The sequence below is a fragment of the Panthera uncia genome, chromosome B1 (genome assembly GCF_023721935.1).
Source record: "Panthera uncia isolate 11264 chromosome B1, Puncia_PCG_1.0, whole genome shotgun sequence".
NCBI lineage: Eukaryota > Metazoa > Chordata > Mammalia > Carnivora > Felidae > Panthera > Panthera uncia.
In genome coordinates, this window is record NC_064811.1 from 178,285,640 (window position 1) to 178,304,381 (window position 18,742).

An 18,742-nucleotide genomic window follows, 5' to 3' on the forward strand; every position below is an offset into this window, starting at 1 on the left:
AGCCAAACTCTTTTTTTTATTTAAAAAAAATTTTTTTTTAACGTTTTATTTATTTTTGAGACAGGGAGAGACAGAGCACGAACAGGGGAGGGTCAGAGAGAGGGAGACACAGAATCCGAAGCAGGCTCCAGGCTCAGAGCTGTCAGCACAGAGCCCGACGCGGGGCTCGAACTCACGGACTGTGAGATCATGACCTGAGCCGAAGTCGGCCGCTTAACCGACTGAGCCACCCAGGCGCCCCAGAAGCCAAACTCTTAATGAGAGGAAACTTTCTCAGTCTATCAAAATTTACAGAACTGTACACCAAAGAATAAAAAGTCCGTTTTATTGTTTAATAATTCAGAAAATAAATAGGCAAAAGATTTGAAGTGATGCTTGACTAAAGAGACGAGAAAAAGGGCAGAGAAGCACATCAGTTCAACATGCCAATTAAATGGTAGTGAACCTGTATCTTCTGGCTCGGATGTTCTTGTGGTCCAATAAAAGTTTGAATTTTGTATACTGATATATATCCCGTAAGCCACCTAAAGCAAAGTGATAGGACCCTGTTAAAGAAAATATTGAACTTTGAAGCCTCTAAGTTAGGGTTATTTATTGATTAATTAATTGTTTGGTTGATGGACTTGTAGGCAAAATTCCCATGTTCTGCACTGTGGGGATAAATAAATTGAGGAAGAGGTTATAGTCTTCCATTGCTGACTGCTGACTAGCCATCCTAATCTCTCCTCAATTTGAGACATTATGAAGAGATTAAAAGCTTGAAGGATATGAAAGGCCCTTGTGGGGTCCTCTGTGGAGACCAAGATGTCAATGTTGTAAAATAAGGGTGTGCAATTGGAAAAAAAGGGGAAGGTGGCTTGGTTAAACATGTAGCACAAATATACCCTTTCAGAAAATTGCTGTATTGAGACCCCACGCTGCTGAGTAAAAACACTGTATAAATCTAGAAACAAAGTAGACTTTTTGTTTGTTTGTTTCTTTGCCACCTACAAGGACAGTACTTCCCTGCCCCACCCCCAGCTTTACTGAGGTATAACTGACATATAACACTGTGTGAAAGCTGAGGGTATACGACTCGATTTGATACCTGTATATATTGCAAAATGATTACCATAATAAGGTTAATACTTCTATCACCTCGGATAATTTACCTTTGTGTGTGTGTGTGTGGTGAGGACATTTAAGATTTTACTCTCTTAGAAATTAACTATAGTCACAGTGCTATAAATGACAATCCTGGAACTTACACATTTTATAACTGGAAATTTGTACCCTTTGACGAACATCTCCCTGTTTTCCCCACCCTACAGCCCTTGGAAATCACCATTCTACTCTCCCTTTCTTAAGATTCCACATACAAGGGAGATCATACACTATTAGGCTTTCTCTGTCTGTGTTATTTCATTTGGCGTTGCGTTCTCCAAGGCCATCTCTGTGTTGCAAATGGCATGATTTTTTTTTAATGGCTGAAATGTGGGGTTTGTGTGTGTGTGTGTGCGTGCATGTGTGTACACACACATACATATTTGTATATATGTGATTAATCGTTAACCTAACAATGAACACTTAAGTTGTTTCTGTGTCTTGACTGTTGTGTATAATGATGCAGTGAAAATGGGGATGCAGATCTCTCTTCAAGATAAAGATGTGGTTGCCTTCAGAAATACACCAAGAAGTGAGGTTGCTAGATCACATGGTAGTTGTATTTTTAAGTTAAGTTTAACCTCCATACTGTTTTCCATAGTGGCTGTATTTTTTACATTCCCACCAACAGTATATAAGAATTCCTTTTTCTTCATCCCTGCCAACACTTGTTACCTCTTATCTTTTCGATAATTAATAGGTATTAGATGTTACTTCATTGTGGTTGTGATTTTCCTTTCTAGGATGATTAGTGACTTTTGAGCCTCTTTTTACGTACCTGTTGGCCATTTTTAGGTCTTCTTTGGAAAATACTATGCAGGTTTTGTGCCTGCTTTTTAACTGGATTTTTGTTTTAGTTGTGTGAGTTTGTTATACATTTTGAACTTAACTCCTTATCCAATATATAATTTGCAAATATTTTCTCCTATTCTGTAAGTTGCCTTTTCATTTTGTTGATTGTTACCATTGCTTTGCAAAAGCTTTTTAGTGTAATGTATTCCCATTTGTTTATTTTTGTTATTGGTGTCATATTCAAAATATCGTCAAGACCAATGTTAAGGAGGTTTTTTCATATATTTTTTTCTAGGAGTTTTATAGTTTTGTGTCTTAGGTTTATATCTTTAACCCATTTGAGTTAAGTTTTGTGAGTGGCATAAGACAGGAATCCATTTTCATTCGCTTAAGTGTGAATATCCACTTTTCCCAGGACTTTTTGTTGAAGACACTATGCTTTCTCCATTGAGTATTCTTTACTCCTTTGTTAAATACTCATTGACAATGTTTGTCTGAGTTTATTTCTGGGCTTGCAATTCTATTGCAGTGGTCTGTATGTTTTTATGACAGTACCATTCAGTTTTATTATTTTTTTAATTTAAATCTTAGTTAACATACAGTGCAATATTGGTTTCAGGAATAGAATACAGTGATTCACCACTTATATACAACACCCAGTGCTCATCACAACAAGTGCCCTCCTTAATACTCCTCACCCATCTAGCCCATCTCCCACCCAACTTCTCCCTCCATCAACTCTGTTTGTTCTCTGTCTTTAAGAGTGTCTTGTGGTTTATTTCCCTCTCTTCTCTTCCACTCACTTTCCCATATGTTCATCTGCTTTGTTTCTTAAATTCTACATATGAGTGAAATCTTAATGGTATTTGTTTTTCTCTGATTTATTTCACTTAGCGTAGTACATTCTGCCTCCATCCATGTCATTGCATATGGCAATATTTCCACTCTTTTTGATGGCTCAGTATTATTCCTGTGTGTGTGTGTGTGTGTGTGTGTGTGTGTACACTATATATATACTATTTGGTATATACCAAGTATGTGTGTGTGTGTGTGTGTGTATGTGTATATATATATATATCTCCAAACTATACAGAGAGCCCAAATGTCCATTGACTGATGGATATAGTATACATACTACCATCAGTATACCGTGGATATATATACACATTACCATCAGTATACCATGTATATACTGTGTGTGTTTATGTGTGTGTATCTATGTGTATATATATGTGTGTATACATATATGCACACACACATACAGACCTACCATCAGTCAGTGGACATTTGGGCTCTCTCCATAGTTTGGCTGTTGTTGATTATGCTGCTGTAAACATTGAGGTGCATGTACACCTTTGATTCTGTATTTTTGTATCCTTTGGGTAAATAATAGTGCATTTGCTGGATTGTAGGGTAGTTCCATTTTTAGTTTTTTGAGGAGCCTCCATACTGTTCTCCAGAGTGTCTGCACCAGTTCCTACCAACAGTGCAAGAGAGTTCCCCATTCTCCACATGTTCGCTTGGTTTCCATTTGTGTGGAATATCTTTTTCCATCCCTTCTCTTTGAAATTATTTGTCTCCTTGATGCTGAAGTGAGTGTCTAGTGGGCAGCATTTAGTTGAGTCTTCTTTTTTTATACCTTTACCCACTCTATACCTTTTGAATTACATTTAAAGTAATTATTGATAGGTAAGGACTTATTAATGGCATCTTAATGGTTTTCTGGCTAGTTTTGTAGTTCCTTCCTGTATAAATTGATGCTTTTTTCCAGTCGTTGCTTTGATTTCCCTTCTCTTTTTCTTTTGTATGTTTTGTATAATTTTGTTTTGTGGTTACCATGAGGCTCACATAAAACATCTTAAAAATATAATAGTCTATTTTACATTGATAATTTAACTTCAATTGTATACTAAAACTACCTTTTACTTTTCCCCCCACACATATCTTCATTTTTGAGGTCACAGTTTACCTCGCTTTATATTGTTTGTCATAGGTTTTCATAAGTTATTTGTTGTTAAATATTTAAGTTATTAACATTTAAGTTATTAACATGCTACCATAATATAGTATTAGAAAATTATGAATTTGAGTATATATTTACCTGTGCCAGTGCTTGTTTCATCTTGTGTGTTGCTAATAAGTCTGTTAATTTTGGCATTTCTTACAAGGCAGGTCTAGTAGTGATGAACTCCACTCCTTGTTTGGAATTTTTTTTGTCACTGATTCATTTCTGGAGGACAACCTTACTAAGTAAGATATTCTTGGTTGATAGTTTTTTCCTTTTAGTATTTTTAATATATCATTCTACTCTCTTGTCTTACAAGGTTTCTGATAGCTTAAGGGTGGGTTCACTTGCATGTGATATTTTTTTGTTTCTGCTTTAAAAATTCACCATATTTAATTTTAGACAGTTTTATTATAATGTAATTTGGAGAAGATCATTTAGGGTTGAAATTTTATGAAAACCTATGAGCTTCAAGAACTTGTATTTTCAAACATCTCCCCACATTTGAGGCATTCTCACCCATTATTTCTTTAATCTTTCTGCCCCTTTTTCCCTCTCTTCTCATTCTGAGACTCTAGTAAGACAGGTTTTTTTTCACTCTTTGTCATTTTTTTTGTCATTGTTCTCTCCTGTCTAGATTATTTCAAGTGATCTGTCTTCTACTTTGCGAATTATTTCTGATTGATCCAGTCTACTATTGATATTCTGTATTGCATTTTTCATTTTATATATCCTATTCTGTTTAGTTCTTTCTTATGATTCCTATCTCTGGTAAACTCACTCTGTTCATGTATTGCTTTTCTTACTTTGTTGAATTATCTTTAATGTGTTATTTTGTAGTTCACTGAGTTTTCTTAAAACACATACTTTTAATTCTTTATTGTGCAAATCATAGATCTTCATTTCTTTGTTGGTCAGTTACTGGAAAAATTACAGTTTTCCTTCGGTGGTATCATGTTTCCTTGATTTTTCGTGTCCTTGAAGTTGAAGTCTTCATACTTGAATATTCATCTCTTCTAATCTTTACTGACTGGCTTTCCTTTTAGTTATGTTAGGGAATTCTGAGGCTTTCTTCTATCTTTCTTGTGAACACACCTTCTCTATACTTCTTGGTCCCTCTGAGGTGGGGGGGATTCGGGTTTGTATATCTTCCTCTTGATCCTGCAAAACTAGAATGCTCTAGTTTGTGTCCTTTCTCCTCATGCTGCAGAGTTGGGCTGGCTCTCTGCGTTTGTCCAGTTGTTATCTGAAAGGCTTACTTTCACTGCCAGCAGAGTGTGCACAGGGGGACAGCCACAGGACAGAGGGTGTGCAGGGGCTGCACGTGGAGCATGAAGGGTGCCTCTGGGCCTGCTGGGGGGAATCCACAGGTGCAGTGTCTTCAGCAACTCACTGGCGGGCTTACTGATGGATTCCACGAAGTGGTTATTAGGATCTGCGTCCTTTTGATGTGTTCCGTTCCGAGGCCTGGTTGCTGTTCTCCCATCGGTCCACTGCCCCCAACTTGTGCAGTATATGACTCAGTATTCTGGATGGTATAAGATTTGTGTCTCTTCTCAGTGTCCTACATAGCTGGGGAAGCTGGGTGCTCACTAACACACTCTCACTTTCCCCTCTGGGAGAAATCACAGAGAAGTTCTCTCAGGACACTGAGCTGTGCCCCCTGGGCGGAGTGAGCTACGAAATTGAAACCATTTGTCTTACCCTCTTCAGTGCATCCAGTATTTCATTTTTAGTGTTTTTCCAGTAGTGCTGGCATTTCTCAGTTGGACTCAGCTTCCACAAAGGCACTCTTGTTCATAGGCAATTGTCAAAATCCATGTTTTTTTGGAGAGAGAATGGTAGAATGCTCTTATCCTGCCATGATGATGATATCACACATAATCAAAAATTCTTAAAAAGTCAGTACTGTCAATTTTATTATACAAAAAACAAGTTTCTTGGAAAATATCAACTGAAATTATGTCAGGAAGAAATATAAATTCATAGTATACCAGTAACCATTACATAAGGTGAAGTATTTGCAAATCATCCTTGAAAAATGAAAAAGTCCAGTAGCTTCTAAGTCATTTTTTGGCAAGGATACGTGAAGGAATTATGCCAGTTTGTCAACTTATTCAGAAGAGAGTAAAAGGGAAAACTACCCACCTTCTTTAATGAGGTTCTTGTTTGTATTCTTCGTATGGAAGTGTTTCTTTGGAGCATGATTACAGGTCAGAAAATTTCCACTTACCTCTTGGAAACTAAGCACATGACAGAGAACTAAAAACCTATGTCAAGTTAAATTCCAAGTGACTGGAAGACAGAAAAATCTGATACATTCCAATCTGTCTGCAAATTTTTTCAACAGCTAGTGAGAGACCACAACCACTATAAGATGCTCTTTTTCATAAGGATCTTTTGTTATTGAGAAGAGCAGAAAGTGCTAAGGGGCATAGTGTTAGTGGCAGATGTCAAAAATTGGCAAGACATATTTCCCCCCAGAAAATGAGGACCCTGTCCTGGGAAGGAATAGTTGTGATTGGGAGCTTACTTCGACACAGAAGGCTTACATGGGGCAGGGGGTAAAAGACAGCTGAGTCAGTGAGTGCTGAGGAACAAAAGGTGGCAGAATTCAAAGTACAGGCAAAGATCCACCCAGTAAAATGAGTGGCTTACCTTGAGATACTGATTGTATTTCTTGGTGGCAGTGACTCCTGAAGAAATCAAGGGGAGTAAAGATTTAATGGAAGAAGTCCACCTGAGAGATAAAGGAGGTATGGCTACACAGTGGTGTCATATTGTAAAGAAATGGCCAGTTTTCATAACAATAAAAAATTGAACCACTGAGCTATGTAGTCTCTTGCTTATAGCCACTTAACTAGTTCAGGAAAAATGGGTGCTGTTCAAATACGAGCAAAATCAGAGCAATATCAACAAAGAATTTAACACATTGTCTGTACATATCTAGTGCAAGGAAATAATTTGCAAATGAGAGCAACTGTTCCTACAGAAAAGTTTTTCCTAGGGAAAACCTACCGGAAAAATTTTCCCGGAAGGTTTGGCGAAATTATAAAAATCACTCTAGTAGGGATAATGAAATACTTGCAGGAAAGACCATAAGGCTAAGTATGAGAATTTAGAGATGGCCAGCAAATAGGAAAGGTGGCATGGCATATGTCAAATCTTGCTTAGGAACATGGAAGCAAGATTTTTTTTCTCTTTAATTTTTTTCCAAATTCAGCTGTATATAAAATAGCAAAAGTCAGGTTGTAGGAATGGGTGGTTAAGCCATAGGGGAAGTAGAAATTAATTGAAAACCATCACAGCAATGGTGTAAAGTAGAAAGAGTGTCACTAATGCCATAGACATTACTTGATATTCATCATTTATGGTTTTAGAAAGTTAAACTGTAGGGGCGCCTGGGTGGCTCAGTCGGTTAAATGTCCGGCTTCAGCTCAGGTCATGATCTCACAGTCTGTGAGTTCGAGCCCCGCTTCGGGCTCTGTGCTGACAGCTCAGAGCCTGGAGCCGGCTTTGGACTCTATGTCTCCCTCTCTCTCTGCCCCTCCCCTGCTCATGCTTTGTCTCTCTCTGTCTCAAAAATACATAAAAGCATTAAAAAAAAAAAAGTTAAACTATAAATACAAGTGAACTTTCTTAACTAGGTAAAGGATGTCTTAAAATCTCTAGCAAATATCTTATGTAGTGATACTTTAAAATAAAGCCTATAATTACCTACTATTCATCATTTTATTAGTGGTCTTAGTCAAAGCTTAAGAACAGAAAAAAGAAATACAGGGAGTAAATAAATCTTGTCATATTTACTTATGACTTTCCACATGGAAAATTCACCATTTATGGAGAACCAATAATACAATTATTACTAGAGTTGGAAGAGTTAATGTCCAATAATCATTAGGAATTTTATACAGGAAGCAATTTGATATATAATTGAAAATAAAATCTTTAACAACAGGAAGAAAAAATGTGTGGTACTTAAATCTAACAAAAGATGTATAAAATTTGTAAATAGAGTATCAAAATTGAAACTATATACATGTATATATTTATAGCTAATTATTGCTTTCTGCCTTTTGTCTTCGTGTAGTATTCCCTCATCCTTCTATTTTTATTTTCAACAAATTAGTGGTCTTTATGACTGAGTGGGATGAATAGGACAGATTAAGAAGACCAGGCACATCACCTTATAGCAAACGTCTTCTGCAATAATATCTAGAGTCTAGATATTCAAACAGAACCCCTGTAACCTTCTAGAACATACTTAAAAATACCTCTATAATAAACGGAGAGAATACAAATGTGGGTTTTTTAAAGTTTAATATTTGGTCACTTTTGATAACTGAGTCATAATGGATGAATTACACTCTAATATAATTGGATACTAGAGATGATCTCAATCACCTTATTAAGTTTAAAAGTGTTGTGGGTTTTTTGCTCAGGCTAGTTTTCAAGTTGCTTCATTCAGTAAAGCTACCCAGGTTTTTTGATGAAAGTATAGTATGTACTTTTTTCACTGTTATGGTAAAGTTAAAACTTCTTTAGTATTTAGTGTCATACCAAATCTTGTCACTGTTTCAGTCTATCAAAACACTGACGGTCTCTCTGAATTATAGTCAGTTGACAATAGCATGCCTTCATTTTTCTCTCCAGAATTACTGTTAGAAGCTAGTAATAATCATCATTACTATTGATTGAATTTTTCCTTCTTTGGGATATGTTTTATGTACTTATTCCTTACAATAACGATGAAAAGGAATTTACATTCTCCTCCTTGTACAAACAGGGAAACTAAGATTCAATAAACTCATTTTGCTAGCTCACATAGCTAGAAAATGATTAACTAGGACCTGATCCCACTTGTCTGACTTCAAGTTCTGTATTCTTACCACGTTGCGGGGTGTCTCATAATGTGGGCACATAACTCATGTTGGTTGTTTAAACCAGTGGATGTAGTGAGCCATTATGACTGCAGATAAATGCCTGAGAATATTTATATGGTGCATAAATGTTAAATACTCGAACAGTCAGTTTTCTTGCATCCCCTGCTACATCATGCAGATTTTGCATTTCTGCTTTGAATCCTTGGAAGCTAATTACCTTGGCATAGCAGAAAATAGTCTAACATTCACAAACACATACTTGAGAAGGAATTCTTGGCAAGCATGCATGCTCACCAGTGGAAGCCTTTTAGAAGTCAGTAACAGGCTGCAGAGAACAGACATGTTTTCAAACAGTGTGTTTTAAAACTACTCTGATGATACAATGTTGAATTCAAAAAGCTCCTCTTGAAACTCCCCTTTTTCATTACTATAGAAATATACAAACTTGTGGTCTTTTCTTTAGCTACTGATGGCTTCTGGGAACTAATTTGAATCTTCTTTACCATTTTCTGCCTGATAGCCAGCCCTTCCACCGCCAAACTTGACTCTTTATTTTTAAAAAAGGGCTATTTTGAAGGATTTGTTCATTTGTTCATTTCCAATCTTACCCAATTCTTTTTTTTTTTTAATTTTTTTTAACGTTTCATTTATTTTTGAGACAGAGAGAGACAGAGCATGAACGGGGGAGGGGCAGAGAGAGAGGGAGACACAGAATCGGAAGCAGGCTCCAGGCTCTGAGCCATCAGCCCAGAGCCCGACGCAGGGCTCGAACTCACGGACCGTGAGATCATGACCTGAGCTGCAGTCGGCCGCCCAACCGACTGAGCCACCCAGGCGCCCCCCAATCTTACCCAATTCTTAAGATACCCTTGCAAAGTTAAGAGTCTACCCAAAATGGCTAATCATGTATTCAGATTCTCAAACATTTGTCTATGCAAAATAACCACTATCCTGCTTTCCTTTGGGAAAGAGAACATGTATTTTGGTAATCTTTGGCAAAATATTGTCATCTGATGTATAGAAACTCTGATGAAAGCCCTGGATTGCACAGGAAAGGAAAGCTCCTAAAATAAAAATGATGAATTAGATTAGAGCAGACCCCTCGTGTAATACCAAAGGTGCAGAATGTGAATAGAGAGAAAAAAGTTTGTTAAAGAAGCTCTCTGTCCATATAGCCACTTCTTAGTATAGAACAAGTCTGTGTATAGTGAGCACTTGTGTATTGAACCTCTGCAGAAGTACCTCCCAAGGGATTACTTAGTGTAACATATCTTTAGTTTGATGGACAATGTTCTATGTTCTATGGCTTCTGCTGTTTTTGTTGTTGTTGTTGTCTTTTTCATTATTATATTTACCTTATTGTATATGACTCACAGGTAGGCTAAGAATGAAGTTTTTGCAGGGGAAAAGAAGCTGTTCATGGTGTTTTAGAGGGTATGAGACAAAATTTGCAATTTCCTTATATAGAGAGAGATATGCAAATATTTAAAAAGTAAATATTAGAGCTTCCTGATTCCGAATTGAAAAAAGTAGGGAAAGGAGTATTCATAAGTTCTTCCTGATCTTGAAAGAAAGTGCTGTGAACTCCTGTTTGTACGTGATGATGATTGTTTATAGAGCAGAGTAAGTTCTGGTTCTGGTTTTACTCCGTTTTCCCTTCCTCCACCCTGCAAAGGAAAAGCAATGATAGACAATAAGCATATACATTACCTGTTTTATGATGAGTTTAAAGTGGAATGGTTGAGTAAAATATTGAACTACACTGGTACATAACTTTAAGGAGTATAATATAGGTCTATAGTTTATGGTTTTCAGAAATAAATGTTGACTTGGAATATCAAAATGAGTTAAAATGTTATGCTTTATAGCTCATAGTGCAGATCTTCTTGGCAACCTAAAGCTCTTTATAGATGGCTGTCATTCCAAAGCAGAAATAGAAGTGTGATGAGTAGTTCTATTGATTGCATATACAAAGAAAAATATCCTAAGAATTTGCAATTAAAAACATGAAAGATAAACATCATTTAAAAAAAATATAATAACCAGACTTTATTATCACAGTAAATCTTGGTAGGAGAGAAGCTGTTTTGTGCCTTTTAACACTGATGCTCTGTATTATAAGATGATTCACATACCTTAATGTGTCTTCTGTCTCAAAGAAATTATATCAGTTTAATTATGTAAGTTTTGTGAAAAACTTAAGCTTGAAATTAATATAAATTATTATACAGTTTTCACATTCTTGAAGAGTTGTTTGGTGTCTGCACATTGTGTTGTATCAGTAGAAACGTATTTCTTAAGTGCATTCAAAACTGCAAAGCAGCTCTGACCTCAGAATGAGCACCTTTACAAATTTATTTCAATAAAATTATATAACTTCTAATATTATGCAGATACTGTCTCTGCGGTTTATTACTTTGTTCTCCTTACAAGTGAGAAGCAAATAAGTGCTGCTAATATTTTTTTTTCCAGTGAAGCATCTGTTGTTTGAAGACGATTCTAAACATAAATAGTTTGAGTCATTTGAAGATGTGTATGTCTGTTTGCAAATAGATAGTTTCTATATATAGTCCCATGTATACTTTTGTATAGGAGATTTGGTAACAATATAATGAAAAGAATTAATATATTTTTAGTGTATATTTTTCCTAATTTTCTATAATGAAGACCGACAATGCCTTCCATAACTCAAAAGAGTATCTTAAAACTACTCAGACATGGATGGACCTCCTTTTTCTTTCTTTCTTTTTCTTATTTTCTTCCCCCTCTTCCTCTTCCTCCTCCTTTTTTTTTTTTTTTTTTTTTGATGTTGTGTGGTTGCCTGAGTCTTTTGCTTATTATAAAGTCATAATTAAATAAGCTTCACTATGAAGGTCCAATACTTGGAATGACTGCCTAGTTTCTGTATTCCATTCCATGCTAATGGTATGCCACTCAGTAGTGGTTATAAGTAATATTTATTGAGACAGTGATCCTCAATGTAGGATTCCTTTCCATGAAATAAAATATATTTAGTCTTAAGCAAAATTACACAGATGCTCTTTTCACAGAAATTTATGGCATTTCTAGGCCATGGCTAGGACTACTGCATTTTCTTTTCTTTTCTTTCTTTTTTTTGGGGAAACTTAACTAATTTACATTTCATTCAGTTTTAGAATAAATATTTATGTTTCAGTATATTCACCTCTTCTCTGTTAATTCATGTTTAGCCGTTTATTGACCATTCAACAAGAGCTTGAAAGCCTACTATGTATTAAGAACTGTGAAGAACCATGTGGATATAAAATGATAGGACAAGGGGCACCTGGGTGGCACAGTCATTTGAGCATCCAACTTCTGCTCAGGTTGTGATCTCATAGCTTGTGAGTTTGAGCCCCACATCGGGCTCTTTGCTGTCAATGCGGAGCCCAGTTCAGATCTGGTGTCCCCCTCTCTCTCTGCCACTTCCCTGCTCATAGTCGTCCCCCACCCCTGCAAAAAATAAATAAATAAATAAATAAATAAATAAAAGGACAAGATAAAAAAGATTAGGATATAGTTCTTGCCCCTAGAGACCTTACTTGTCTAATGATGGAGGAGAATCAACAGGATATAAATGCTCTGACTAAAATGTGTCCAAAATCTTGGTTTTCTAAGATGGTACTATTTTTTTCTTTTTTTGGCTCTCCAGGAAAATGTGGCATCCAAAATGCTTTCCAAAGGGACTACCAAGTTTTCTTTGATTATTGAACTGCAGCAAATATCTGAGTAGCTTTTTTACTGTTTCAGAACGTTAGCCTTTTTTTAAATTTTTATTTGAGAGAGAGAGAGAGAGAGAGCGCGCGCACACAGATGCTAGTGGGGGAAGGGCAAAGATAGAGGGAGAGAGAGAATCCCAAGCAGGTCCACACTGTCAATGTGGAGCCCGACACAGGGGTCGAACCCATGAACTGTGAGATCATGACCTGAGCTGAAATCAAGAGTGGTTACTTAACTGACTGAGCCACCCAGGTGCCCCTCAGAGTGTTACTTTTTAGTCTCACTTTTGGCTTGAAGTCAGCCAATGCTCAAAAAAAAAAAAAAAAAAAAAAAAGGCTTCCGATATTATATGAAAGTTTGGACACCTGAATGTACTGTTGATTATACTTTATTTTACTATATTATACTTGCATTCAGTTTTTTCCTTCCATTTCAGTGTCTGATCACTCCAGTTTGTTACTGTGTTTCATGGCTATTTTGATGTTAAAGAAGTACAGAAGACGAAAACTTTTGATACTAACAGATAGTCTGGCTTGTTAGATGAAGCGCCAACCAAAACATGGGTCTATAGGCTATTCATCTATTGCTGAATATGAAATTAGATGGCTTTCAATTTAGTAAGTTGGTCAAATCTGCCTTCTCAGGTAACTGTTTATATTTCCATGGGGTATTAAATATTCTTACGTATTACAAAAGGATCCTCTCTGACAGTTGTGAGTATTGTGGGTGAGTGTGTGTATTATAAGCCAAAGGAAAACAAACCATAGTGTGGGAGATGCAGGAGAGAAGCATCAAAGGAAAAGACTTCAAAAGGGAAGGGCTGGAGAAGGTGGAAGGCCTTAGGACATGTTTACACAGCTGAACGAGGCTGATGCTCGTAAGGAACACCTAGAGCCATTAACATTTGTCCAGGGCTGGATCCTCCTTCGCACCTGACCCTTCCTACTGTTATAGAAACCATTGACTCAAAATTCAACCTTGAAAAGCTAAACCATTAGACTCATTAACACACTTGCTTAGCTGACTTTATGCACGTAGTCTTTAGCAATTATCCTAATAAAAAGAAGCTTCATTCTGGAGTCGGGGCCTCATTCTGACTTGAGCATGAGGATCTTCACTTAACTTTGTTTGTGGACTCATCTTTTGCGAGTCTGGCCATACTTCCAGCAACACCACAGGATATTTATATGCCAAGTAAATCAAAATTTGACTTTTGCTTTTGGGTGACAAAAGTAGCTTAATGCAGGCCAGTGCTTCTATTTAAAATAATTTATAAAGCTAACTAAAATAAACGAATCATCTCTTTGATTCATGGAGAGCTACTTAGGTAATGAGAACTAAAGGGTCTCAGACTTTGATAGGGAAGGAACCTTGGACCAGTCATCCTGCCAGGGCAGCCCTGGCACCAAGCACCCTATGGACTTCACCTGGCACATGCCCATTCCAGCTCAGGCTGTCCCTCCAGGGGATCTTCAGTGCAGAGGGCAGCCCAAGAGTCCCCGTCTGCACCTGTTCCTGCTGGCCAGTCAAAGCCATCAGGCACGTGCAGTCTACAAAGTTCCTACAGGAGACCCTCCTTCAAAATTCAGAGAGATAGCTGGGCATAATTCATAAAAGTAGATACAAAGTCAAGTAAAGTGAGAGGAGTATGTTTCAAACAAAAGAACAAGGTAAAACCTCAGAAAAAGAACTAAAACAAAATGGAGATGTACAATCCATCTGGTAAAGAGTTTAAAGTAATACTCGTAAAGATGCGCATCAAAGAAGAGAGAGTGAACTTAGAACTTCAACAAAGAGAAATATAAAAAAGAACCGGTCAGAACTGAAGAAAACAGCTGAAATGAAAAATACACTAGAGGGAATAAAAAGCAGATTAGAGGTCAGAAGGGGGGAGTGGCAGGATATATTTAAAGTGCTGAAAGGGAAAAACTTACTCTACCCAGCATGGTTGTCATTCAGAATTGAAAGAGATAAAGCACTTCCTAGGCTCATGGTCTCAGGGTTTTTGAGTTCGAGCCCCGCATCGGGCTCTGTGCTGACAGCTCAGAGCCTGGAGCCTGATTCGGATTCTGTGTCTCCCTCTCTCTGCCCCTCCCCTTCTCATGCTCTGTCTCTCTCTCTCAAAAATAAATATTAAAAAAAAAAATTAAAAAAGAGCTTCCTAGATAAGCAAAGGGTAAAGGAGCTCATCACCACTAAACAAGCCATGTGAAAAATGTTGAAGGGTTTCTTTAAGTGGAAAAGAAAAGACCATAACCAGAAATAAGAGCATATTATGAAAGAAAAATGTCACTTCTACAGGCAAATATACAGTCAAGACAATAAATGAACCACTTAAAAAGTTAGTTGAAGGTTAAAAGACAAAAATAGTAAGATCTATTACAACTACAACAACTAGTTAAGGGACACACAAAATAAAAATGTCAAGATGACAAAAACAAAACATGGAGAAGAGGGGAGTAAAGAAATTATCAGCTTAAAATAGACTGGTGTGTATATATGTATATATAATCTCAATGTATATGAAACTCATGTAACCAGAAACCTACAACAGATACACTAAAATAAAAAGAACCAACGCATAACACTGAAGGAAACCATCAGTTGATAAAGGAAGTGACCAAGAGAAGAAACAGAGAACTACAGAAACAACCACAACACTATTAACAAAATGGCAGTAAGAACACACCTATCAATAATTACTTTAAATATAAATAGACTACTCTAATCAAAAGACATAGGATAACAGAATGGATAAAAACAAACAAACAAACAAAAAACCAAGACCCATTTATATGCTGCCTACAGGAGACTCACTTCAGATCTAAAGACACAGAATGAAAATGAAGGATTAGAAAAAGATATGCCATAGAAATAAAGAGAAAGCTAGTGTAACAATACTCATATCAGACAAAATATACTTTAAAACAAAGACTGTAAAAAAGACTGTAAAAAAAGACAAAGAAGGGCATTACATAATGATAAAAGGGTCACTTCAAGAAGAGGATATAACAACTGTAAATATATATTCAACATAGAGTCACTGAAATGTATAATGCAAATATTATCAGACATAATAGAAATTGACAGTAATATGATACTAAGGGACTTTAATGCCCTACCTATATCAATGGGTAGGTCATCTCGATAGAAAATCAATAAGGAAACTTTGGCCTTGATTGACAGACCAGAAGGGCTTAATAGACATGTACAGAATATTTCATCTAAAAACTACAGAATACATTTTCTTTTCAAGTACACACAGAACAGTCTGCAGATCACATTAGGCCACAAAAGAAGTATAAAATTCAAAAATGAAATCATCAGGTATTATTTTTGACCACAATGGGATATCTAGAAGTTAGTTACAAGAAGAAAACTGAAAAAAACACAACACTTGGACACTAAATGATGAAGAAATCAAAGAGGAAATAAAATCACACCATGAGACAAATGGAAACAAAGCTTTCCAAAACCTACTGGAAGCACCAAAAGCCACTGTAAGAGGGAAATTCATGCCACCACAGGCCTATTTAAGAAATAAGAAAAATCTGAAACATTCTTAACTTTAAACCTAAAAGAACTGAGAAAGACGAGCAAACAAAGCACAATGTTAGTGGAAGGAAGGAAATGATGATCAGAGTGGATTAAATGAAATAAAGATTTAAAAACTACAAAAAAGGTCAATGACACTAAAAAGTAAATAAAACTAGGGGCAACTGGGTAGTTCAGTTGGTTGAACATCAACTCTTGGTTTCAGCTCAGGTCATGATCTCACGGTTTCATGAGTTTGAACCCCGTGTTTGACTCCACGGACAGTGTGGAACCTGCTTGGGATTCTCTCCATCTCTCTCTCCTGCCCCTCCCCAGCTTGCTCTCTCTCAAAACAAATAAAACATAAAAATAAAATAAAAAAAAAAAAACAAACTAAAAGTGTCTTTGAGAAGATCAACAAAATTGATAAACATTTATTTAGACTCAAAGAAAAAGAGATTGACCAAATAAATCAGAAATAAAAGAGAAGTTGTAACTGACACCACAGAAGTACAAATGATCATAAGAGATTACTACACACAATCATATGCTAATAAACTGAACAATTTATAAGAAATGGATAAATTCCTAGAAATTCCATCACTCTTTGAAGACTGAATCGTGAAGAAATAGAAAATCTGAATAAAAAAAAATTAAAAAAAAAATCTGAATAGACGGATTACAAGTAATGAAATTGAAGTAGTAATTTTAAAACTCTCAAAAAACAAAACTCGAGGACCAGATGGCTTCACAGGTGAATTCTACCCAAATATTTAAAGAAGAGTTAGGACCTGTGCTTCTCAAATTATTCCAAAAAATTGAAGAGCAAGGAAAGCCTCCAAATTCATTCTGTGAGGGCAGCATTACCATGATACTGAAACCAGACAAAGACATTACAAAGAAAAGGAAACTATAGGTCGTCTCTCATGAATATAGATGCAAAAATCCTCTATGAAAATTAGCAAACCAAGTTCAACAATACATTTAAAAGTGTTGTACATCACAGTTGGAAGTGTGAATTATGCAGGGAAGCAAGGATGCTCAACATATGCAAAACAGTTAATGTGATATTTATAACACATTCACAAGAGAAGGGGTGAAGCCCATGTGGTCATCTCAGTAGATGCAGAAAAAGCACTTTAAAGGGCAACATTCTTTCATGATAAAAACTCAGCAAAGTTGGTTTCAAGGGAACATATTTCAACATAATAAAGTCTATATATGACAAACCCACAGCTAACATCATAGTAGTAAAAACATGAAAGATTTTTCCTCAAAGATGACAAAGAAGACAGAGATGCCACTCTTGCCACTTTCATTCAATGAAGTATTGGAAATGCTAGCCACAGCAATTAGCCAAGATAAATAAAAGTAAAGAAATAAAACTATCATTTGAGTTGATACAATACTGTATGCAGAAAATCTTAAAGCATCCACCAAAAAACTATTAGAACTAATGAATGAATTCAGTAAAGTCCTAGGATAAAGTTAGTGTACAGAAATTGTCATATTTCCATACACTAATAATGAGCTACAGAAATAGAAATTAAGGAAAAAAATCCCATTTATAATTGCATTAGAGAGAATAAAATACCTAGGATAAAAATTAACCAACATGGTAATTCTGAGGACTATTTAAGACGTTGATGAAGGAATTGTGGAAGACACAAATAAATGTAAAGATATTCTGTGCTTATTGAATAGAAGAATTAATTTTTCTAAGATGCCCATACTTACCCAAAGCAGTCTACACAGTGCAATTCCTATGAAAATACCAATGGCATTTTTCACAGAACTAGAACAAAGCATCCTAAAATTTCTATTGAATCACAAAAAACCATGAATAACCAAGATATTGGCATAAAAACAGGTGCATAAACCAGTGGAATAGAACACAGAGCCCAGTAAATAATCCACACATAAATGGTCAATTAATCTATGTATGAAGGAGGCAAGAATGTACAGTGGGGAAAAGACAGTCTCTTCAGCAAGTGGTCTGGGAAAACTGGGCAGCTACACAAAAGAATGAAACTGGAAGACGTTCTTACACCATACACAAAAATAAACTCAAAATGGATTGAAAACTTCAATGTAAGATCTGAAACCATAAAACTCCTAGAAGAAATCATAGGCAGTAAGGTGTTGGACATCAGTCTGAGCAAATTTTTTGGATCTGTCTTTTCAAGCAAGGGAAGCAAAATAAACAATTAAAATTAAATTAAAATAAACAAATGGGATTTCAGCCTTTTTTCTGCACAGCAGAGGAAACTAGTAGCAAAATAAGAAGGCAACCTACTGAATGGGAGAAGTTATTTGCTAATCATTTACCTGATAAGGGCTTAATATCCTAAATATATGATGATCTTACACAAGTTAATATCAAGAAAACAATCCAATTAAAAAATGGGTGGAGGACTTGAATAGACATTTTACAAAGAAGATAGATTGTGAACTACAATAAATTAAAAGATACAGATTGTCAACAGCACATTCAACAATGTTCAACATCACTAATCGAAGAAATGCAAATCAAAACCATAATGAGCTATCAGCTCACACCTGTCAGATTGGCTGTTATCAAAAAGACAAAAAGTAACAAGTGTCGATGAGGACACAAAGAAAAGGAAACCCTCATATAGTGCTGGTG

At 36.1% G+C, this 18,742-nt stretch overlaps 1 protein-coding gene and 1 long non-coding RNA gene across 7 annotated transcripts in view; both read left to right on the forward strand.

Moving 5' to 3' along the window:
* The window catches only part of TUSC3 (tumor suppressor candidate 3), a 277,933-nt gene that overhangs the window by 158,790 nt on the left and 100,401 nt on the right, over positions 1 to 18,742 (forward strand). The window lies entirely within an intron of this gene.
* Positions 4,348 to 18,511, forward strand: LOC125923420 (uncharacterized). The gene is made up of 2 exons (XR_007458035.1): positions 4,348 to 8,421; positions 9,658 to 18,511. It is a non-coding gene; the product is annotated as an uncharacterized LOC125923420 (long non-coding RNA).